The following is a 25,164-nucleotide window of genomic DNA, read 5'->3' as shown; positions in this document are numbered from 1 at the left end:
TCCACTGTAGTAAGATCTATTCAGATAACCGATACTGAGGACAAATGTATTTGCTCTCAGCTAACAGTAAGAATGTGGAGATGATGGACCCTACTTGTGACAGTTACATTTGAAGAGGGGAAATAAATGGATTTATACATAACACCTTTCAGAGAATCCTGAAGCATTTTACAGGTAAGAGGTAAACCTAACAACACCTCCCTGAGTTATTATTCCCTGTTTTCCTGATAGGTAAATGGAGGCACAGAGAGGTTAATGGGCTGGCCCAGGCGACACAGTGGTAGCATGGGGTAGAACCCAGGAACTCTGACTCCCAGCTCTAATCACTGGAAACACTCCTTCCCTAGCATTGTGACAGCCAAGCACGGGGGAGTTTGCATGGCAGTGCTTTTCTGTGCCACTATTTATTGCTGCATGGGGAGTGTTTACCAAAACAGAAGAGTGGGAGCTGGAGTAGTCTACAGATATTTAGCTTTTTACAACAAAGGGCACATTTTTAGCGCAGTGCACTGAGTGAGAAGAAGTAGACACACAACTCCCATTAACAATAATGTGAATTGCGTATGTGAGTTCCCATTCACCGTACTGAAAATTTACCCCTAAGGGTCCACATAAATTTGAGCTGTTGACCATGTGAAATGTTCTTTTATGGGCAATAAGGACACTGAGAGGCAGCTACACGTTTTCCTAAGCCCTAGCCACATACTAGTATTTGTCCGCATAATTCTTCCATTTTTCTTCCCATATGGCACGTACAATGCACACACTGCCTATAGAATGCAGGAAATATCTCAGGCAAAAAAAATGGCTTTAATGAATGCATACTTTAATATTGAATTTAGGCCTTGGAACTGTAATTCCTCATCTCTGTATTTTGATGAGAAAGCTTTTACAATGTTATCAAGCTAATATATTGTATCAAATTCTGTATCTGCTGTCTGTGCAACATATAATACGCACTGTATGAGAAAGGAACTAACTTCCAGAAGAAAATTTCTCTCTCTCTGTCTCACAAAGAAACAAACAGCTTTACTGGCAGGTCGAGTAGTCATGCTACCGAATCTTACCTTTTATTTAATTATGTAAATGGAGGGGGATTGTATTCTAGTACACAAAATATTAAATTTCTAGTTTATGCCTAAATGCCTCAAACCTTAGCTATTGGCAATAATATTGCTTTTATTCTTTTTTTGCAGTGTTATCGGGATGTCTCTCAAATAACTAGAGCAAAAAGTTATGCAGGGGAGGCATATAGCTTATCAACAGACATGCTGAGCATTTTGAACTCTACAGTCATAAACAATGAACATGCATATATTTAAAAGAAAACTTGGAGTAATTCATCTTAATTGAAAACGGATGATTCCTGTTCAGACTTCTTTTTTTCCTTTGGAAAAATACTATCCATATAAATTCTCAGGCAATCTCTTGGTAATTCATATTAATACACGAGAGGAAATGGTTTGGATTCAAAACAAATGTTCTCACAAATGTAGTCATTTCATTCTCTTTGTTTTCTAGACCCCAGCATCCAGCAGATGTAACCATTTAGCAACAAGAATTGGTTTCTGATCCATGCCACTGTGCCTGGGAGCAAGCACTTGAACCACAGAGAAAGACCTGAACCCAGGGATGTACCTGAACTTCATGAAGGAGAAGGCTGGCATATGAACTTCTTTACAACCTGAGAAATAGGCAGGTAAATTTCCAGCAACGTTCACTGTGAGTAGCATCTCAAGTGGGTGGAGCTTTGTTTGTGGGAGGAGCTTGGAAAAGTACCATTTTTTTTCTTTTCAAATTTGACCACTGCTGTTAGTACTTGTTTGCCCCATACAGTTATTTTTTTTCATTTGTAAAGGTGCATTTTAGCAGAAGAAGTGGTGTTTAAAACAATCAGGAGGGTCTGGAGCCATGCCCTATAAATTATATATGGATATGAGCTTTCCTACTAGAACAGTGACTTTCACTGTACCTAGCTAACACCTTTCTTGTATTCCTAGTGGCTTTTGAATTCTGATGAATCCAGTACATGTTCTGTGAAATAACCCAAATAACATGTGAGAACACTATCTGAAACACCTAGAATCTGCTGAAACTAGGCTCTACCTATATGGGATGGAGTTTTGGAGTCTTTCTTTCTTTCTTTCTTTCTTTTCTTTCTTTCTTTCTTTTCTTTCTTTCTTTCTTTCTTTCTTTCTTTCTTTCTTTCTTTCTTTCTTTCTTTCTTTCTTTCTTTCTTCAATAATAAGCAAAACAAATGTAACATGCTGCAACAATGAAGTTAATATGTACTTTCATTCTGTATAAACCCTTTTGCTTGAAAATTAAAGTTTAATTGAAAAGTAGGTCTCTGAAGAAATCCTCAACCGCAGAATTGTCTACCCAATTACAGCAGAGTAACAGTTGCAGTGGAAAGCTGTTAACGTATAGCTTCAGTACATGTTATACAAGGAATACGTTTCAGATTTAACATCAGCATTTGAGGTTATATTTTGGTACTTAAAACAGCAGATTTTATGCATTTAACATCAATTTTATGCACTGTAGATTTCATTGTGCCTGAGTATAAATATAACCATATGACTCTGTGTTATTCATACTGAATTAACTGTGAACAAAATGTTTGCATCAACCTTTCATACAGTGACTGCTTTTGCTATCTGTCTCTAGGTGGCAACTGAGTGACTCAGTACTTTATTTGATTGGCTTTTAGGTAGCAGGCTTTACAGACCTTAAGCCATGAAAAGAGAGAGCCAGGTTTGGTAGCTGCATAGAGTCACTGACAAAAACTATGTTACTGCTCACATCAATGCACTGCAGGCAGTTTCAGTTGTGATATCTTGTTTGTCTCTTGAGCAAATTGAAACTAACATGCTGAGAGCTGTCTCTTCCTAGTCACACTCTGGCATATATGTGTGGGTTGTTTTTGTGGTCACAAAATTTTGAGTGTTGTAGAAAAGCAAGCATATTAGGATGGTGCCTGTTAACAATGCTGCATCTTATGATGTGTCAGTGTTTCTCTGATAAATTCCCTTGCTCCCCCCATGCCCTCAGGAATTTCAAAATGTCGCATGAAACATTGTTTTGGGTTTAAATTTGGTGTATGAAGGCTCAGGCTATGCCAAAAGCAATACACCTTTCCTAAAAATTAAACAAAATCATCTGGGCTGCTTATTAAGTTAAGAAGTGTGTGTGTGTGTGTGGTGAGAAGGCCCTTGCAACCCCAAAAAGTTAGTTTGGGGTACATTTTTCCATTCTTTTATAGACAATTCTATTTTTGTTTTGTATATATTGCTTTAGGGCATCAGTACCTATTCTAACTGCCTTAAGACAAACATAAAAATAACTTAAGCATTTAATTAATTCAGCACCTGCCCATATGCTCCAATTCGCCTACCCAGTTCCCACAGAAATTTCCTAAGAGCTTTTAATATGCCTATTTAGAAAATGCCATCACATCAGCTCAAAAGGAGCTGTTATAACATTAATGTTATTTTATAGCTTTGGTTGTAAGTTATGATCAAAATGAAGGATTTAAGGCAAGATATAAAAACAGGATGTGACTGAGTGACTTGGAAGGAGGAGGACAGGGAGTGCCTAGAAATGGGACAGCACTCTTATAAGAGATACTGATAAGTGTGAAGAGTTGTGGAGAGGATTCAAAAACAAGGCAAAGTCTGGAGCAGTGAACAAGTCAGTGGGGTAAGAAGATCGCTGGGTCTAGACCAGAGGAGTGGGAATGAGCAGAAATGACCTGTTCTTGCTGATAGCAGGTGGGAGTGGGGGTGGGCAGAGTGAGGGCAGTGGCAAATGTTACTGCACATGCTCAGTCCGCATGAGCATGCTCAGTAGAAGCCAAGCAGCAAATTGGGGGTGTGGGAGGTGTGGCGTGTGATGGAAGCTAGGGGAAGTATAGTCTAATATAGTCTGCTTCTTGTTGTAATTATTTGATCACATGAAGAAGGATGGTCTTGTGGTTTAGGCACAGGTGTTGGAGCCAGTTGACCTGTGTTTTTTTTTTTTCTCAACTCTGCCACATGCTTCTGTGTGACTTTGGACAATGACTCCATATCCTTGTAACTTAGTAAAATGAGTGTAGTAATACTTCTGTAAAGGAGGTAGCTGCTATACCATTTTCTCACTCCAGGGTCTCAGCTTCCTCATGGAAGACCGGCAGAAGTCTCTTGATACCACCCATGTCTATATCATCTCGGTTTTTACTGGAACCCCATGTTCTGGGATAAAATCCTGCCTCAACAGAGACTGAAAAAAGAAACTCAGAGGTTTGGGACTACTATCCCATGCTACTCATCCATGTGGGCACAAATGATACTGTGACTTGTGACACTGAGCAGATCAAGAGTGACTACCGGGCTCTGGGAGTACGGGTTAAGGAGTTTGGCGCGCAGGTGGTATTCTTTTCGATTCTTCCTGTCGAAGGTAGGGGCCCGGGCAGAGACAGATGCATCGTGGAGGTGAATACCTGGCTGCGAAGATGGTGTCGCCAGGAGGGCTTTGGCTTCCTCGACCACTGGATGCTATTTGAGGAAGGACTGCTAGGCAGAGATGGCCTTCACCTTTCAAGGAGGGGAAAGGCCTTATTTGCGCACAGACTGGCTAACCTAGTAAGGAGGGCTTTAAACTAGGTTCGACGGGGACAGTTGAGCAAACCCCACAGGTAAGTGGGGAACAAGACCTGGGAGATGGGTCGGAAACAGGAGGGAGCATGGGCTATAATGGCAGAGAGAAAGGAGGGTCAGGGAAAACCTGGGAGGTAAGATCAAACCGGTATCTTAGATGCCTATATACAAATGCAAGAAGTATGGGTAATAAGCAAGAAGAACTGGAAGTGCTAATAAATAAATACAACTATGACATTGTTGGCATTACTGAAACTTGGTGGGATAATACACACGACTGGAATGTTGGTGTGGATGGGTATAGTTTGCTCAGGAAGGATAGACAGGGGAAAAAGGGAGGAGGTGTTGCCTTATATATTAAAAATGTACACACTTGGACTGAGGTGGAGAGGGACATAGGAGATGGAAGTGTTGAGAGTCTCTGGGTTAGGCTAAAAGGGGTAAAAAACATGGGAGTCTACTACAGGCCACCTAATCAGGTGGAAGAGGTGGATGAGGCTTTTTTCAAACAACTAACACAAACATCCAAAACCCAAGATTTGGTGGTGATGGGAGACTTCAACTATCCAGATATATGTTGGGAAAATAACACTGCGGGGCACAGACTATCCAATAAGTTCCTGGACTGCATTGCAGACAACTTTTTATTTCAGAAAGTTGAAAAGCTACTGGGGGGAAGTTGTTCTAGACTTGATTTTAACAAATAGGGAGGAACTCGTTGAGAATTTGAAAGTAGAAGGAAGCTTGGGTGAAAGTGATCATGAAATCATAGAGTTTGCAATTCTAAGGAAGGGTAGAAGGGAGTACAGCAAAATAGAGACAATGGATTTCAGGAAGGTGGATTTTGGTAAGCTCAGAGAGCTGATAGGTAAGGTCCCATGGGAATCAAGACTGAGGGGAATAACAACTGAGGAGAGTTGGCAGTTTTTCAAAGGGACGCTATTAAGGGTCCAAAAGCAAGCTATTCCTATGGTTAGGAAAGATAGAAAATGTGGCAAAAGACCACCTTGACTTAACCACGAGATCTTGCGTGACCTACAAAATAAAAAGGCGTCATATAAAAAATGGAAACTAGGTCAGATTACAAAGGATGAATATAGGCAAATAACACAGGAATGCAGAGGCAAGATTAGAAAGGCAAAGGAACAAAATGAGCTCAAACTAGCTATGGGAATATAGGGAAACAAGAAGACTTTTTGTCAATACATTAGAAGCAAGAGGAAGACCAAGGACAGGGTAGGCCCACTGCTCAGTGAGGAGAGGAAAACAGTAACGGGAGACTTGGAAATGGCAGAGATGCTTAATGACTTCTTAGTTTCGGTCTTCACTGAGAAGTCTGAAAGAATGTCCAATACAGTGAATGCTTACGGGAAGAGGGTAGGTTTAGAAGATAAAATAAAAAAAGAGCAAGTAAAAAATCACTTAGAAAAGTTAGATGCCTGCAAGTCACCAGGGCCTGATGAAATGCATCCTAGAATACTCAAGGAGTTAATAGAGGAGGTATCTGAGCCTCTAGCTATTATCTTTGGGAACTCATGGGAGACGGGGGAGATTCCAGAAGACTGGAAAAGGGCAAATATAGTGCCCATCTATAAAAAGGGAAATAAAAACAACCCAGGAAACTGCAGACCAGTTAGTTTAACTTCTATGCCAGGGAAGATAATGGAGCAGATAATTAAAGAAATCATCTGCAAACACTTGGAAGGTGGTAAGGTGATAGGGAATAGCCAGCATGGATTTGTAAAGAACAAATCGTGTCAAACTAATCTGATAGCGTTCTTTGATAGGATAACGAGCCTTGTGGATAAGGGAGAAGCAGTGGATGTGATATACCTAGACTTTAGTAAGGCATTTGGTACGGTCTCGCATGTTATTCTTATAGATAAACTAGGAAAGTAGAATTTAGATGGGGCTACTATAAGGTGGGTGCATAACTGGCTGGATAACCGTACTCAGAGAGTAGTTATTAATGGCTCCCAATCCTGCTGGAAAGGTATAACAAGTGGGGTTCCGCAGGGGGTCTGTTTTGGGACCGGCTCTGTTCAATATCTTCATCAACGATTTAGATGTTGGCATAGAAGTACGCTTATTAAGTTTGCGGACGATACCAAACTGGGAGGGATTGCAACTGCTTTGGAGGACAGGGTCAAAATTCAAAATGATCTGAACAAATTGGAGAAATGGTCTGAGGTAAACAGGATGGAGTTCAATAAAGATAAATGCAAAGTGCTCCACTTAGGAAGGAACAATCAGTTTCACACATACAGAATGGGAAGAGACTGTCTAGGAAGGAGTATGGCAGAAAGAGATCTAGGGGTCATAGTGGACCACAAGCTTAATATGAGTCAACAGTGTGATACTGTTGCAAAAAAAGCAAACGTGATTCTGGGATGCATTAACAGGTGTGTTGTAAACAAGACACGAGAAGTCATTCTTCCGCTTTACTCTGCGCTGGTTAGGCCTCAACTGGAGTATTGTGTCCAGTTCTGGGCACCGCATTTCAAGAAAGATGTGGAGAAATTGGAGAGGGTCCAGAGAAGAGCAACAAGAATGATTAAAGGTCTTGAGAACATGACCTATGAAGGAAGGCTGAAGGAATTGGGTTTGTTTAGTTTGGAAAAGAGAAGACTGAGAGGGGACATGGTAGCAGTTTTCAGGTATCTAAAAGGGTGTCATCAGGAGAAGGGAGAAAACTTGTTCACCTTAGCCTCCAATGGTAGAACAAGAAGCAATGGGCTTAAACTGCAGCAAGGGAGATTTAGGTTGGACATTAGGAAAAAGTTCCTAACTGTCAGGGTAGTTAAACACTGGAATAAATTGCCTAGGGAGGTTGTGGAATCTCCATCTCTGGAGATATTTAAGAGTAGGTTAGATAAATGTCTATCAGGGATGGTCTAGACAGTATTTGGTCCTGCCATGAGGGCAGGGGACTGGACTCGATGACCTCTCGAGGTACCTTCCAGTCCTAGAGTCTATGACTCTAAGAGTCTAGTAAGTCATTTCTACACTGCAGCTGGGAGAAAGCCTCCCAGCCCGAGTGGACAGACTTGCTCGAGGTTGGGTCAAGCAAGGGTGCTAAAAAAAGCAGTGTGAATGTTGCAGCTCAGGTTCTCAAGCTCACCAGACTCCCTAGGCTTGAGAGCCTGAGCCACAACCTCCGCATTGATTTTTTTTTTAGCATTCTAGCTTGAGCTCCAATCTACCTGGGCTATGAGGTTTGCTCCCAGCTGCAATGTAGGGGCCTTCTTTACCCTAAGGCAGGTGGATGAAAACTCAGGACAATGTGGCAACCGGGAAATGCTGGCCACAGAGTGAAAATCCATCTGCTGGTGGCATTGCCCACCTTAGGCCTACATGTAATGGTAGGGAAGAACTCTTCGTCTGAATGCCCTTTCCAAAGATGATTTTTATGGGCAAACAGCAAGTAGGCAGGAGACATTTGCTCTTTTTAAGAAAATGTTTGGAGTTTTAAAAGTAGTAGGGGTGATTTGTTAAATTACTGTTATTAGTTTGTTGTTTTAAACGGTGATGACCATTTTTGATATGGCTGAAAACCAAATTATATAAAAGAGCTAACAAATATATTCAAGGATTGATAATGTGGCAAGGGAAGGTGAGCAACGCCCCCTTCAAAAAAAATTTTTTTTTCCTGGGGACCCCACCTCCTTTAGCATTCTCCAAAACACCCTGCTTCTCTTTCTACAAAGTTGACAGGCATGAACTCTGGATTTAGCAAAAGCAATAAGTGCTCTTACTCAAATATTTTGTTTTTAAATGTTTTTTTTAATTGCACCATATTAAAGGCAAAGTTGGATGTGTTCAGAGCAAAATCAAAATATTCTATACTGTATTACAGTGAAAGCGAAGTCCCTTGTCTCATACATACTGAACACGGAAACATTCCAGACCAAGCGACATTGCTTTTCTGGCACACACAAGTAACTGGAGGACTCCTCAGATACTCAAACACGTTGTCATGAAGAACCATCCTCTCCTGAGTTTCAGATAGTCCCAAAATATCTGTTGCTGATCTGGCTGTTGTTTTTTTTTCCCCTTGATAGTAGCAGTCAATTTTCTGCAAAACAGCAATGTCTTTTAATTGTCTTATCCACTGATTAATCCTTGGTGTAGGTTTCCAGCACAAAGCAATCTGTGACAGGCTGCATGGTGTAATAACCAGAGCCAACCCAAGTTTGTGCTGAATGTAATTCTTTCTGTAACTCTTGTTGCTTATTAATGCATTAAGGCCTGATCCTAACCCCTTTGAAGTCATGACAAAACTCTCATTGAACATATCAGAGGAAGGTGGATGACGGGCCTTTGTTACGTGATAAACAACTAAACGTGGTGCTGAGGTTACTGGAAGACTACAAATAACACTGTGTAGATCCAGGTCTAAGTTGCTGTTTTCTTACCCAAAATTTGCTTGTTCTTAAAGATATCACTACCTCTTTACTATCTAATTTCATAATAACTGTACACCTTTAAACACTACCGTACATCTGATGCCCTAGTCAAACATCACAGACACTGCAGTTACCAAAATAGTACAGATATTACACAAGGCCCTGCAAAAACCTTTGCAGTATTAGAAGGATCTACCCCAGCAGCAGCAGAATCATGGAGTCCACCTCAGAACCATTGTGCCTGCAGCTTTAGCTGCATAAAACTTGGCAGTTTGGGATAGCAGAGTTTTGTGCAAAATGATTGGGTCAGATTTACCTCCATGGGCACAGGAACCTCTAGTTTGAACCCCCCTGTGTGCCCACAGGTGTAGCTATGCCCAAGAATGATTCATACTGAGGAAAGACCGGCTACCACAAACCCTAGTCCTCCAGTGGTTCTGCCAAGGAGATGGCAACTGTAAAATTCATTGGATGCTAACTGGGAGCTGTGTTGAATTAGCGTACATATAAGCCTGCCTGGCCTCTTGCTGTCATAGGTAAGCCCTGTGCACTTTCAGGATGATAGAGGTTGGCTGCCAGTTTCCCATTGGAGCAATGGGTGCAGGCAGCTTGTTGTCAGGTGGCTAACTTGGCCTGTTATTCAGTTTTTCCTTTATATGGCCTGAATTTTGCCCTGAGTTTTAGGCTTCCCTGGTCCAAGATTCACTGAAGCTCAGCTGAGGCGGAACAAAATATCTATAATCGTTGGTGACCCTTAACTGAGCTTGCTGCACTTGTCTGCCACACACAGAGGCCTCTGCTGGGATCATGCTGGGATGCCCCCAGAACAGTGTACATGTGCATTTACACCTCATTGAGATACATGGGGCAGTTCCACTCTGCCAGCTCTAGTGACTCAGACTGTTTGCAGACTCAGGCAGTCATCTCTGCATCAGTTATGCACTGGTCACATTATCAAGCTTTGCATCTCAACCATGAGAGCTAGAAACTTACTTCAGTTTTAAAATGAAAACAGAGATTGTGATGTAATCAAATGTCTCCAGGAGCCTGGCTTTAGGCATAGCCCTGTAGCATCTATGCCATAATCCTGCTCTGCCCTTGAGTAGTCCTTTATTCCTGCACATTTTGATTCAGTAGAACTTCACACTCGTTTTTCACTCATTACACACTCGTGTAAAGCTCTATCTACTGTTAAAATGATGATGTGAGGCACAAGGCGGTAAAGAATTAAACGCATCATTTTCAAGTATTAATATTCTATTAATTGTTGGAGGATCTGCAACAATTTTCCCTTTCACCTTTATGTCTCGACAGGCATTCCTTTGCTAAAGAGTTGTCACCTCAGCATTTACTACTAAGGAGTCTATTCTCCCACTGATAATGTGCAACAACCATTGGCATTGATAGGATTTGTGTCTTTAAATCCCCTGTGTGCATTTTTTTCCTGCAATCCTTCTTGTGAAAACAGGAACAGCACTGTAATCTGAGGGAGCTCTGACACCTTGAAAGCTATCTCCTTGCTTTGCCTTGATTTCAGCGTACCACCATCTCACCTATCCAGCTAAATTTCCCATTACAACTTGAATTTAAATATTCTAATAAATTTGTTTTAGAAACTCTTATAGCTCCCTTGTGCCTTTTGCAGGGAAACACTCTCTGGGTTTTTTTTTCTGGGAGATGGAGATTTCTTTGTGCTTGGGGTGACTGATTGAATTTTACCTGAGCTAAATTATATTTGCACATTCTAGTAATTGCAAAGGGCCACACAGAGAAACAAAGCATTGACTGCTGTTGTACTGGGATTTCCCAGATGTATAATTTCAAATTGATATGAAAAAAAGCCTTGCAATGCATTAATAATGGCAGAAAATGTAACTCAGTTGGTGAAGGGTGAACAGAGGGCTTTTTTTCTTAGCTACAAAACAAGCTATAGACCTCAGGTGACTAGCATTTATTGTTAGAATGGGTTTTCTATTGCAAACCTTCTGAAACACAAAATAAAGATTTATACTGACCAACTCTCCTTGCTGTATGCTACAGAGCTAGATCGTACATGGGAAACACTCTTTTCTATAGTGTAGATTGTGAAGCAGTAGGTTTCTGTCTGATTCAAAGAAAATGGGTCTTGGTGCGGGTTAGCTATAGTACAGTATCATCTCATGGCAGGAAATATTATGGCAGCAACAAGGAAATCTTTGGAAAACTGTGCAGGCTTTTCAGATAATACCATCATGAAAAGCAAAAAGCCTGATAGAACCACTTTCAACCACCTCTAGCAGATGTATGATTATTAATAGAGCATAATGATAAGCTTTTAAGGCATATGATGATGACTAAGGGACAGTTCCTCCACTCCCCAAGGCAAGGTAGAGTGAAGTCCAGTTACATATTTAACAAAAGTATTTGCTACCCATAGCAAGGTACTTAAACACATGCCAAAATTTAAGCATTTGAGCTGTCCCATTGACTTCACTGAAACTACTCACATAGTTATCCACACAGTTATGGAGAAAAGCTTTGTTGAAACTGGCCAAGGAAAGCAGATATTGGATTGAATGGAGTTGCAGAGAGAGACACACAAAATCTGAGAGACAATCTCAAGCTGATGTCCTGATGTGTTGTAGTATTTTCCTCAGGATACTGTGTCATTAGGTATCAATGCTTTGACCCTGTTATGCAACTATACAGAGCTGTCATTGCAATGCAATGTCCTGGTGTCCCACCACGCACGTATTTCATGGGTGTGACTGAAACACCACTCAAAGACTTGGGGACAGATCCTCATTATCATAGTCCCTTAATTTACACTAGCTGAGGATCTGGTTAGGATCTCTCCATATCTCCAAAGCTGAGTACCACATATGTAGTAGGTCTTTCGGCTTTCTGACTACTCTGACCCTGTGATCATAACAGCATATCATTTGCTCTAAAAAGGAGGAGATACAAATCAATTTGTTACCCATAGCATTTTTCTATTCTGTTTTGCCCTTGCAAATTTTCTCATGTAATGGCACCAGCAGCAATAACAAACCTGTATTATTAGTATTGTGTAATGCTATGAGAGACTGTAACTAGGAGCCACATCCATGTCTGTGCTTTACAAGCACTTCTGCTTTTCCACTTCAGAGTCTGGGAGTACACAGCTCAGATATCTCTGCCTTCATGCTTTTGCAAATTTTAATGCATTATTAATAATTTTGTAACGTATTTCAGTGCTGTCTCTGATAAGAGTCCTAGTCACCATGTGCACAATTTCCAAGCGACCACACAACCTGAGTTTTTAATTTGCTTCCCCTGTTCAAATACAGGAGGGACATTCTGAGAATAATGTTCCACATTGTCTGATTGCTTTTGTGAATGATTTCCTGAAATCTAGGTGTGCTTATCATTATATCATAGATATTAGAGATGGGAAACCTATTGAGTAATCTAGTCCACCCCTGCCAACAGTTGATCCTTTTTTTTGTAGAACACATTTTATTTGTAGGTCATTTTATTTGTACAACACTGCTATATCCAGTTTCATAATTCAAGGAAGAAATAATAATGGGTGGAGCAACAATCCCAGAAACAAAAGGCAAATTAAAAAGCCAGGTGAAAGAGACATTTCCAGAGTTACTGCACAGTGCAATCTGGTCTCAGTGTTAGCCCACAGTCTGCTGTCAATGAAAGGCTGCAGTAGCAGGATTGAGGTCTTTTCCTGTCCTAGCATTGCTGAACAATTGACTCGTCTGACAGAAGATGCCAGGGGATTAAGGAAGGAATGGGTCTTTCCTTGTCACCTCCATGAACGATAGAAGAGTAAGTCAATTAGCAACAGGTAAGTGGTGACCGGCTGGTGGAACGGATCCAGAGAAAACATGGGAAAGAAGAGTAGGTTGAAATTTTTCAAATGATAAACATATTGTCAAAAACAGTGTTTTGATGAAATTGCAATGCTTCACATAAACATTTCAGTTTCTTCTAAATTTTGTTTATTGATGAAAAACTGAAATGAAAAAAAATCTGCATTATTTCCAGTAAATTTCAAATTTTTTTGTTTTGATAGGAAACATCCCCTTTTCTCTCACTTTTAGAGCTTTCTTTGCACTAGAAATAGGCAGGAAAAAAGGTGGAGAAATATGAGAAAGCAGAAGGAAAACCACTTTGTCATTTTTCCTGATGAAAAAAAGGTGGAAAAATCAAAAGAAGGTAGATTTTTTTCTTCACCAAAAATGAAGCAAAAATGTTTAAAAATTTTGTTTGGAAAAAATAATGAAAATTTTTGAGCGAAATGAAAAAAATAGTCCTATATATAGGACTAGCTCTACTGGGAAGCTGGATGAGATGGGGCTTCATGTCTTATCCCCTGTGAACTAGAGGAAGGAAAGTACTCCATTGCCTCCCCATGTGCAGCTGCAAGGACTGCTAACAAAAGCAGATGCTGGCAGGGAGGTGGGGGAAATGGCAGTGCAAATGGGCTAGTTGATATGTGTGTGAATAGACAGGCAAATATTTGAAGAGCAGAATTTCTTAATATTTACTATGTACAATACAGTTGAACCTCAGAGTTACAAACCTCTCTTGAATGAAGGTTGTTTGTGACTCTGAAATGTTCATAACTCTGAACAAAATGTTATGGTTGTTCTTTCAAAAGTTTACAACCGAACATTGACTTAGTACAGCTTTGAAACTTTACTATGCAGAATTAAAAATGCTTCTTTCTCTTTTTTTTATGTAGTTTACATTTAACAGTACTGTACTGGCCTTTCCTTCTTTCTTTCTTTCTTCTACCTGATTGCGTACTTCCAGTTCCAAATGAGGTACGTGGTTGATTGGTCAGTTCGTAACTTGGTGTCTGTAACTCTACAGTATTTGTGCTTTTCAGCCAACTATTACTGTATTATTCTGCTCATCCATCCTTAATAAACATAGCATCACACACTTTCAGTTAGCAGGAGGATATCTGTCTGGTTCTGTCAGACTTGTGAGCTGAATGTTTTTGCTTTTAACATTTGCGTTGAACTAAGTATGAAAAGTGGAGTCCAAGGAATATAATTTTGCCTAATTTCTGCCACCTGATTTAGGTCTACCCATAGCTTCATGAAGGTGGAGCCCCATTTTTTCTTCTTTTCGTGCATTTCGGAGCTGTACATTTCAGACAAAAGATATGTTTTCAGCAGTCTGAATCATGAATCCACATGTTCTAAATGTGGTAGCGCAGAGCTGTACAATACAAGGCCCAGTATTAATGCCCCACCTCGTCAACTAAGCATTTTCTCCTACCTGCCCTGCTTCACCGTTCCAATCTTTGCAGTCCAGGAGGCAGGATGGACCTGTCAGTCATCAGTAACTGGCATAGCTCCCAGTTCACTTGGTTTCCTAGGTAACTCAACAGGCCATCATCTCCAGACCTCATGCCTTTTTTCTGCCTGAATAGCACAGGAACAACCCTTTAAGCTGGAAAAGCTGGTGTCCCTTTTCTAAATAAGTGGTTCCCTTTCTCTGACTTCCTGGCTTGTGTTCCTTATACAACACGACTCCCAGCTGCCAGTGTGTGGTCTTATTGTTAGGGAATTAGTAGTTGGGAGGCAGGTCAGCCTGGGCCATTCGATGAGGGAACCAGTTGGGTGGGGGAGAAGTCTGAAGAGAGGAGGAGTAGAGACAGCAAGTGGAAGGGGTCAGGTATAGGAGCACATTTGGACAGTTGTGGACGACTAGAACTGGGAAGGAAAGGGGGCAGCAGTTTGTGGGTTCTGAGTGTATTTTGAGAGAGCCAAAGAAGAATGAGGAGTGGACAATGAGTATAGCGATACCCTATGCTCTAGCAGTCCAGGGGGAAAGGTACATTGCTCACCTCTACCAGCCAAGAACTTGGTCATCCTTAAATGTCATACTATCCTCCTGGGCAGATACATTCAATATGTCAAGTAATGGTCCAATGACATCTCTAGTTTCTCAAAGGAATGGAGGAGGAGGTGCTGCTTCCAAAGATAAAGGATTAAAGAGAAAAGGAAAATTTGGAGGAAAAGAGGAGAGAAAGTGATGTCAGTTGAGAGAAACTGGCTATCAGATCTGTGTGAAAGTGGGACCATTTAGCAGCGGCAGCTAATGAGATCACATTACACTTTTGTGTTTACTTTTCAGTTTTTTAATTACTAGCAAGTTGGGAACTGCGTGTAGAACTGGATCCTGCTTCCTTTTGTACTCTGAACATGCATGTCTTGACCACAGGACCATAACATTATCAAAGGGAAATATCATTGGCTTAATAATACCACCTTAATAATATTAAATAATAATAATAATAATGAATAACAATACCCCCTTAATAATATTTTAGCAACTCTTGATTGACCATAGATCTATAATAAGAAAAACTAAGCAAATACACAGCCCATTCATTCCAGCTGGAACTGTACGTTGTACTGGGGCATAAAAATTTATTAGAAAAGTTTGTAAGCAATCAGGTATTGTGTACCTTGGCTAAGAGAATAGGTTTGTCGTGTCCATGTCTCTGACAAAAACATGAGTGTTTTTAGTTTTTGCAAGAAGCCAGAGTCTTTGTCAGCACAAGTGGCCTATTACTGAGTTATTGCAAATGCTGCTTTTTGTGTGTCCAGTGTATGGGGCAGTTCTCTGGGTTTTGATGGGTCACCACCTTTGACCCATGAAGATCCTAAGGAAAGATGATGCAGTTTGAAACTTCTCCATGGAGGTCGGTAGGTGGTGCAGATCCCCTTTTAAGGAATGTCTCTAGTGATAGCTATGAAGACTAGGAAAGAGCCTTTCATGGACTGAAAGATGTACAGAGCTTCAGAAGTGGCATATGGTTGCTGCACAGATGACCTTGGTGTCTCAGGTCACCCTAGAAACCAGGAAACCTCAACAGGGAGGTAACCATGATGGAGCAACCATGCAGGGAAACACCATGAGGGAATCCTCCAGAGCTGTTCTGCCACACAGTCCTCTGCTGAATAGGTGGGCAATCTGGCCTCTCGTTATTTAACTCTTGTAACATTTTAACTCATTGTTTAAGTCTGCAACTATATGAATGTTATAAAGTATATGGGAGAAGTTTGTATGAAAGAAACTATGCAAAATAAAGATGCATTGTTATGAGTAGCTGCAAGTCTTTTTGTGGTTTAAGTGCTGAACATATTTTTTTCCTTGTGTTTTGTGATTTGGATGATCTTAAAACATTGAATACATTTATTCACAGGGCATGAACTTGGAGGAGGGAAAAAAAGACTCACTAGCAGCTTTGATAACACACGGAAGGGATAAATATTGTGATTTTTATTTAAAAGTATTTTAAAATGTGGCACAGCAGACCTTGAAGTTAAGCTCTCGGACATGCCAGGCACTTCATTTTGCTGAATATTAGCATGCTTGAGCCGTTGAAGCCATGAATATGTCCTTCGATCAGAAAGTATTGTGCCATGCAGGTGGTAGTTCCATCCTTGTTCTGACCTTAACATTACCTGCAGATAGGTTTAATTAGAAAATATTGTTAGTAGTAGGGCCATTTTCATAAAGATGAAAAGAACTGAGCTACTATAGAGTTTCCTAAACTTGTATTATGTAGCATGTTAAATGCAAATGCATAGATATATTTATATGCAAATACTCATTATATAGCACAAACAATAGCAAATACTATGGTTAAGGTTAAAAATGGATTTCCATTATAACCTTTCCTTCTTTTTAATTGCCCATATTATCAGAGTCCTAGATGGACTTCTCTTTACATCGCACTTGGCAAGTGATTTTTCACATGGTCCTCCGTCTGTGGCACCAAATGGACTTATATGTGCTGTTGCCAATAAAATGCAAGTCTCTTTTCTTAACCAAGACACAGGTGAGGTCAATATTAAACTTCAGAGTTCTAAGATGTTTATAAGGATAGAAATCAATTCATATTCTATATGTTATTTGAAGGCTTGAAGCTGGTTGCAGCTGAGTTATCACGGCCTTTTGAATGGACTTTCCCCTCCAGGCTTCCATTAAAGGCTTTTACAATTATTTTATCAGTGTTCCTGTGACACTCTACCACAGGGGAGCCTCATCTATATATAATTATGATATTACATATAAAGTATGCCCTGTGAGGTATCAGGGGAAAGGTTATGATCTGCTGAAACCCACTGTTCCATCTAAATATGTATATTATTAATACATATGAAGTTCTGAGAATTGTGTTGTAGAATTGTCACTAAAATATGCTTTGGGTTTGGGAAGTGCCCAGATACTAGCTCTTCAAAGACAATAACCAGGGGGATAACCAACACCTGGGCGGGTGTCAAACAACCATCAACAGCCATTGTCCTGCGTGGGGAGCTACAATACAATGAGTCACTTAAGCAAGGGCACAGCAGGAGAATTGCTCTAGTGACTCAGCAATGCTCACCAGACATGTCTGGACTTGTGTTCTCCAAGCACATGGACTAAGGGTATAAACAGAACATAGTGGCCCCATGCTTCAACTTTTCTCATCCCCCCAACTCCCACTCCGCACCTATGCTGCAAGCAACAAGGATGCTCAGAAGACTAAAGACTCCAACAGAGGAAACTGGCTCCAGTGTCAAGGGTGAAACCTGTGTACTATGAACTGCAATATCCAGTGGGGTGAGAAAAACTGCTGAATCTAGATGTTGCCCAGTTTAATAGGGTTGATATTTTAGACTGTGTACTTATATTTTCTTTTCTTTTGGTAACTAACTCTGACTTTTTGCCTAACACTTGTAATCACTTAAAATCTCTCTTTTGTAGTCACTGAACTTGTTTTACTGTTTATCTTTGCCAGTGAGTTCGCCTGAAGTGTGTGGTAAATCTGCTCAGGTTTACAAAGGCTGGTGTATATTCACTTTCCATTAATGAAGTGGTGAACCAATTAATAAACTTGTATTGCTCAAGAAAGGGTCCTGAATAGTGCAAGATGGTATATATATGTGCTAGGCTGGGAACTGGGGAGATTTGGCAGGTGCCTTTCTTTGTGTTATTCTTGTGGCTCTGGGAGCATTCATGCAATCTAGCTGGGTGTGGGGCTCCACATGGTGTTGTACTGAGTGATAACAGCATCTGGAGGGGTTTGCTGCTTGTCACTAGCAAAGTAGTGTGAAAGACAGCCCAGGCTGGAGAGTTAAGGAGGCACAGTGGTTCCACAGTCCCAGGCTGCACCCTGGTGATCGCGTCACAGTGCCATTGTAACAGAAGGATCTCTCTACTTGAATTTATTTCAGTGTGACAACAATGTTCTGAGTAAGAACCTGAGCAAGGTATCGACTCTCAAGGAAGTACCTGTGCAAATGTGTCTAGCCAGTCCTGCTATGGGTTGAATATATGATTAGGTAGTTCCCAGTTCATCTCTGTCTGTTCAACTGCAATATTAGTGATTTCTAAGAGGATAGTGCATAGAGAACATAAGGGGTACTTTAATAATAAGAGTTTACTAATAAGCACAGAATTTGAGTTACCCATTGCTTCAGTCTATCTTTATCTCTGTTTTTGTTTAGTGGGGAGCCCAATTTCTCACTTATGGTGTCATATCCTAGCCAGTTATCTAAAATAAGCACAGTAGTGAACACCAGTGTCAGCAAAGAGGAAAGCATGGTAGAGGCACAAAATTGGAGGAAAATTAGCTACTGGGAATGGGGAAGAGAGTGGTTATTTTATTGTGCATGGTGGTTCTTTCTGGCAACTTGATCCCCTCTGCCCAAAGAGCAAGAACCACAGGGGACATAAAAGACAATAAAGAGAGGTTCTATAAATTCATTAGGAGCAAGAGAAACATGAAGGAAAGTATCAGAGGGGTAGCCGTGTTAGTCTGGATCTGTAAAAGCAGCAAAGAATCCTGTGGCACCTTATAGACTAACAGACGTTTTGGAGCATGAGCTTTCGTGGGTGAATACCCACTTCTTCAGATGCATGTGGTGGAAATTTCCAGGGGCAGTATATATATGCTAGCAAGCAAGCTAGAGATAACGAGGTCAGTTCAATCAGGGAGGATGAGGCCCTGTTCTAGCAGTTGAGGTGTGAAAACCAAGAGAGGAGAAACTGGTTCTGTAATTGGCAAGCCATTCACAGTCTTTGTTCAATCCTGAGCTGATGGTGTCAAATCTGCAGATGAACTGAAGCTCAGCAGTTTCTCTTTAAAGTCTGGTCCTGAAGTTTTTTTGCTGCAGGATGGCCACCTTAAGGTCTGCAATAGTGTGGCCAGGGAGGCTGAAGTGCTCCCCTACAGGTTTTTGTATATTGCCATTCCTAATGTCTGATTTGTGTCCATTTATCCTTTTCCGTAGAGACTGTCCAGTTTGGCCAATGTACATAGAGAGGGGCGTTGCTGGCATATGATGGCGTATATTACATTGGTGGATGTGCAGGTGAATGAACCAGTGATGGTGTGGCTGATCTGGTTAGGTCCTGTGATGGTGTCGCTGGTGTAGATATGTGGGCAGAGTTGGCATCGAGGTTTGTTGCATGGATTGGTTCCTGAGCTAGAGTTATTATGGTGCGGAGTGCAGTTACTGGTGAGAATATGTTTCAGGTTGGCAGGTTGTCTGTGGGCAAGGACTGGCCTGTCACCCAAGGCCTGTGAATGTGTGGGATCATTGTCCAGGATGGGTTGTAGATCCTTGATGAAGGAAAGTGTAAGTTCACTACTTAGTGAGGAAGGGGAGCTAATAATGGACAACATCAAGAAGGCTGAGGTGTTTAATGCCAGTTTACCTCAGTCAAGTCAGTGGAACCTGATAAAATGCACACTAGGGTACTTAAGGAATTATCGGAAACAATCTTGGAACCATCAGTAATTACTTTGAGAATAGAAGGAAGATTGGTAAGGCCTGAGAGAACTAGAGAAGGGCAAACATAGTGCCTATCTTTAAAAAGGAGAAAAAAGAGGACCTAGGGAATTATAGACCAGTCAGCCTAACTTCAATACCTGGAAGAAGTTATTAAGCAATCATTTTGTAAGCACCTAGAGGATTACAGGGTTATAAGGAATAGCCAGCATGGATTTGTCAAGAACAAATCAAGCCAAACCAACCTAATTTCCTTCTTTGACAAGGTCACTGGCCTAGTGGATGGGGTGGTGGAGGGAAGCTGTAGACTTGATAAATCTTGATTTTAGGAAGATTTTTGGAATAGACCTATGTAACATTCTCATAAGCAAATTAGGGAAATATGGTCTAGATAAAATTACTGTAAGGTGGGTCCAAGACTTGTTGAAAGACCATACTCAATGAATAGTTATCAATGATTCACTGTCAATCTGGGGGGAACTATCTAGTGGAGTGCTGGCGGCGTTGCTAGCACTTTGGAGGAAAGGATTAGCATTAAATTGACTGGGACAAATTTGGAGAATTGGTCTGAAATCAACAAGATGAAATTCTATAAAGACACATGCCAAACACTACTCTTAGGAATAAAAAAATCAAATGCACAGCTTAAAAAAGGGTAATAACTGGTTAGGCAGTAGTACCATTGAAAAGGATTATAGCGGGCTATGGTGGATCAGAAATTGAATATGAGTCAACAGTGTGATGCAGTTGCAAAAAATGCTAAATCATTGTGTGGTGCATTAACTGGTGTGTCGTATCTAAGACCTGGGAGGTAATTGTACCCTTCTAGTCAGCATTGGTGAGGCCTCAGCTAGAGTACTGTGTCCAGTTCTGGGAGCTACTCTTTAAAAAAGATATGTACAAATTGGAGAGAGTCCAGAGGAGAGCAACAAAAATGATAAAAGGTTTAGAAAATCTGACTTATGAGGAAAGGTTAAAAAAACTGTGCATATTTAGTTTTAAGAAAAGAAGACTGAAGGGGGAACCTGGTAGTCTTCAATTGTGTTAAGAGCTGTTTTAAAGAGGAGGGTCATCAATTGTCCTCCATATCCACAGAAGATAGGATGAGAAATAATTGGCTTAATTTTCAGCACGGGAGATTTAGGGTAGGAAAATCTTTCTAACTATAAGGGTGGTTAAGCATTGGAATAGGCTTCCAATGGAGGTTGTGGATTCCCCATCATTGGAGGTTTAAAAGAACAGGTTAGACAAACACCTGTCAAGATTGAGTTTAAGCATACTTGGTCCTGCTGCAGTGCGGAGGTTTGGATTAGATTACCTCTTCAGGTCATCTCCAGCTGGACATTTCTATGATTCTATTATGGAGGATTAGAAGAAAGTGGGAGGTTTCTTGCATATCCCTGTGTACATGCTCAAAAGCCCCTCCAGTCCATTCTAAAAGCTTCCATCATGGTACCAGTCTGAAGACAGAGCCATAACAAATAGCTTGTGCTCAAGCTATAGGCTCACATATGTTCACATAAAGTACTCAAACAATTCTGAATTATACAATTATTATAAACATCGGATTTCTTTGCAAGTACTTTATAAACAGAAAGGAGAGAGCTAAATTAATCAAATAATTAATTCACTATGAATTTCTCAGTTCTATTTTGGGAACATTTAAGTTCCCATCACCTATTTCTTCAATCTGCTGAACAGGTCAGGTAGGCCAAGACCCTGAGAGTTTCTTGCTTTCCGTGGCAGCATGGGGCACAGGTCATCTGCTGATTTGAACTAGAGTGAGTTGTGGATTCTCTGTACCTTAAGGTCTTTAAATCAAGATTTGAGGATTATGGTAACTCAGCCAGAGGTTATGGGACTATTACAGGAGTGGGTGGGTGATGTTCTGTGGCCTGTGATGTACAGGAGTTCAGACTAGATTATTAGATAGTTCTGCCTGGCCTTAAAGTCTATGAACATCTATGAGGATTAGAACCAAAAGAAAAGAAATTTTTGCCACCTATCAAGTAATCACATAGGGGCGTTTCAGGTCTGTGAAGTTGCCAGTAATTGCATTTCAATGGAATCCACATTTTCAAGTTTCAGTCACTCCAGTCCCATAGACTTTCTAAAACTTCCAATCTGTGATCAGGTGTCCTTGTTTCCTGGTGGAGATAGCAACCTATCCCTATGGAAAATCTCAGTGCTAGGTCTTGTGAGATTTTTTTTTATAGTCAGTATTCAGAGCCTGATTCAGAAAGCACTTTAGCATATGACAGGACATGCTTGTTTGTATGCACATATTTAAGTGCTTTCCTGAGTTGGGGCCTCAGTGAAGAACTATAGTTTGTATTTGATATCCAGGTAAAAACCAAAAGAAGGGATTTGTTTACTTAAAGATGACTTCAAATTTTACAAAATAGTGGCAGGAATATGAATGGAAAAATTTCAATATATAAGGGTGAATTGTTGGATTCCTCAACTGCAAACTTGAAAGTTTTCAGCTGACTGAAGACATGTTCGCAAAAGGTTGGAATAGCTTGCATATTCCCTTGAATAAGGTTTTCATGTAATGGCCATATGCATAATATATTAAAAATGAACGTGATTGTGTTGTGTAATCCTAGCAACCTACAATAAAGTACTCCCCCCCTCCCCAAACTGTAGATATTATAATGATGCATTTTTTGTCTTGGAGATTCTCATGTCGTGTACGTTTCCTCTTGTAGTTTATATGCTTATTAGGCTATCTATCCTACTAAGACCAGAATCATTGGATAACCAATGATATTTCTAATAATTCAAGTCAATAGTGTTGTGTCAACATTTCAACATTGATGAAAGAGTTAAAATACTGTATTAGAAAACCAATGAGAATTCAGTACTGTGAAGATTCAGTTCACTGCAGCTTCCAGTCACTACAACAGAGAGTAATAAAAAAGTACAATCAATTAATTGGGATTTCATCAACAAGATTTAACCTTGATCATCATCATTAGCAGTGTTGTGGTATTAAAGACCACATACTGACCTCTTTTTATGTCATAGTTAGAAAGGCCTTTGCTGAATCAACATTTACTGGTCAGGGACTTGTTCTATCATCAGAGATCATTTTGTTTTTACCTGTACTAAACTCCCAGTGAGTATGTATCTTCTCTTTGTTTCTGCCATTCAGAACAATCTCCATTTCTTCTTAATTTATAAACTGTGCAGTGAAATTAAATGAGACTCCCATAGGGCCTTCTTTTTTATTGTAAACATGCTAATGCTTAGTGAAAACACTGAGGTATTTTAGCTACTAAACTCAGCAGGAAAAATAAGAATTTCGGGACATGGTAGCAATTCAAATGAGGTATCTGTTCAAAACTGTACCCAACATACCATACTATGTATTTTGGGGGAAAGCTGTATTGAAGAAATTTTCTGGATATATCAAGACTGAAATCCCTGTTAAACTTCCCCTTACATAATATCTTTAGTCAGACAGATGTGCAAAATGTAGATGGTTGAAGCGTTCCCCTTCTTGGGAAAACCAGTTGAGACTTTGTTTAATCTTTTGGATTGCGAAGGACAGCATTGCCTCTGCTGGCTATCTATTTAAGAAGCTCAAAAACAAAACAATTGGAGCAAAACAGGCTGAAATGCTGTGAAAGGTTTGGCTTCACCCCTTATCAGAAGATCAACTGCTTCATTTTATTCAATAAGGACATCTTTTTAATGTGTTCTCGTGGCAGACCTGAGTGACTACTTCTTGTTTAGAAACTAAATACAAGGCTAAAAATCTGGATTAATTACACTGAATACATAAATTCCAATAGAAATCATTTCCATTTCTTAATATGGGACATTGCTCTTTATTATTTTTATGATGTTGTAGAAGTTCAGAAGTTATAACATGTCTTAAAAGTGGGTGCCAAGTTTTCTAAAGTAAGAGGGCTGGATTCATCTGTTTTGCTGGTGATGAATCTGGGCTAATGTGTGAGTACCTAGTATATGTGCACCAGAGAGTTTACAGTGGATGTGTCTCTTCTCACTCCATGAAGCAGCAACACAATGTTTTTTTTAAATAGCGTAATGGGGCAAAAACACAATCACTCTGCTGGGAGAAGCCTTAAACAAAATGAGATAGCAAGAACTGATAGACTTTATTTAAAGTCTATAAAAAGTTAACAGCCTCCTCTCAATAATTATGTATCTATTAAAAAAATAATAAAGAAGATACAGGGCCAAAACTTAATGGCATTTATGCTAATATGATGCTGAACACTCTTCTGCTGTAGATATCAGCCAAAGTGGGTCACATATAGCTTAGGAGCTTTATATTGTGTATTCCATTCAGCATGTGTCTGTTCAAATAATTTTTTTCTGTGTGAAGTAAGCAAGTCACCTCTAGTAATGCATCACCTTTGTCCATGCTGGCTGTGTTTCACTGAGATTGCATCCTTTCCTACTGAAAACTTGAGGGTTTAAAAGTTTCCAGCTGTTGTTGTGTAATGCTACTTCATTTAATTTTCTAATTTCAGGCGAAATGCCCCAGTTCTTACTCTGGATTTAGTCACTGAAAGCAATGGGATTTTACTTCAGTTTTGTACCACTGTAAATGCACACAGCTGCTCCTGATTTACGATAGTGTGAGTGAGATTAGCGTGCTGACTTATGTAAGGATCACAGGATTGGTCCTGGTATGTAGAGCTACTAACTTGCAGTTCCTCGTGACCTTCTATGTCAATCTAATTAACAGAGGCTAAAAAAATATTGTTTGTGGGTACTAAAGGATGTGAATAGTATAGGATGATGGGGAAAATATAAAGACATATTAGAATACATGGAAATATTTCCCCCTAGTTTCTAAACTTGAAACTCTCATCCCCATTTCATTGCTTCTACTTTTATGAGAAATCCAAATTTACTTAGGGCATTAAAATGACAAATTGGCTGATTGTGTCTGTTGTTTTCATTATAAATATGAAGCATGGTTTGCTTGTCAAGTAGCTTCATAATTACCAGCAGTCTATGTGATATCAAGGCAAGAGATCATCAGATCAAGTTTCATGTTTATTCTGCAGCCAACGTCTTCCCTATTGCTAATGAAAGTCTCCTAGGGACTGGCACATCTGAGGCTGGCAGCTCTGTAACATCACTCTTTGAGTTACGCTTCCATCCCATCCCACATTCTGGTTTTGTTTTTGATCACATCAGGTATTTATAATTGTATCTAGTTACTAAGTATATTTTCAACAGTGCCTCTGAAGGCAGCTCAAAATAATAATGTTGATTAATTATTTTTGTTGCTGGTAATTGTGTGTACATGTGTGTGCATATGTACTTTTCAACAGGTTGGCCCAACTTCAGTTT

Source organism: Gopherus flavomarginatus, chromosome 2, assembly GCF_025201925.1.
Source record: "Gopherus flavomarginatus isolate rGopFla2 chromosome 2, rGopFla2.mat.asm, whole genome shotgun sequence".
Classification (NCBI taxonomy): domain Eukaryota; kingdom Metazoa; phylum Chordata; order Testudines; family Testudinidae; genus Gopherus; species Gopherus flavomarginatus.
The sequence above is the reverse complement of the archived record's forward strand: the minus strand, read 5'-3'. Positions refer to the sequence as shown.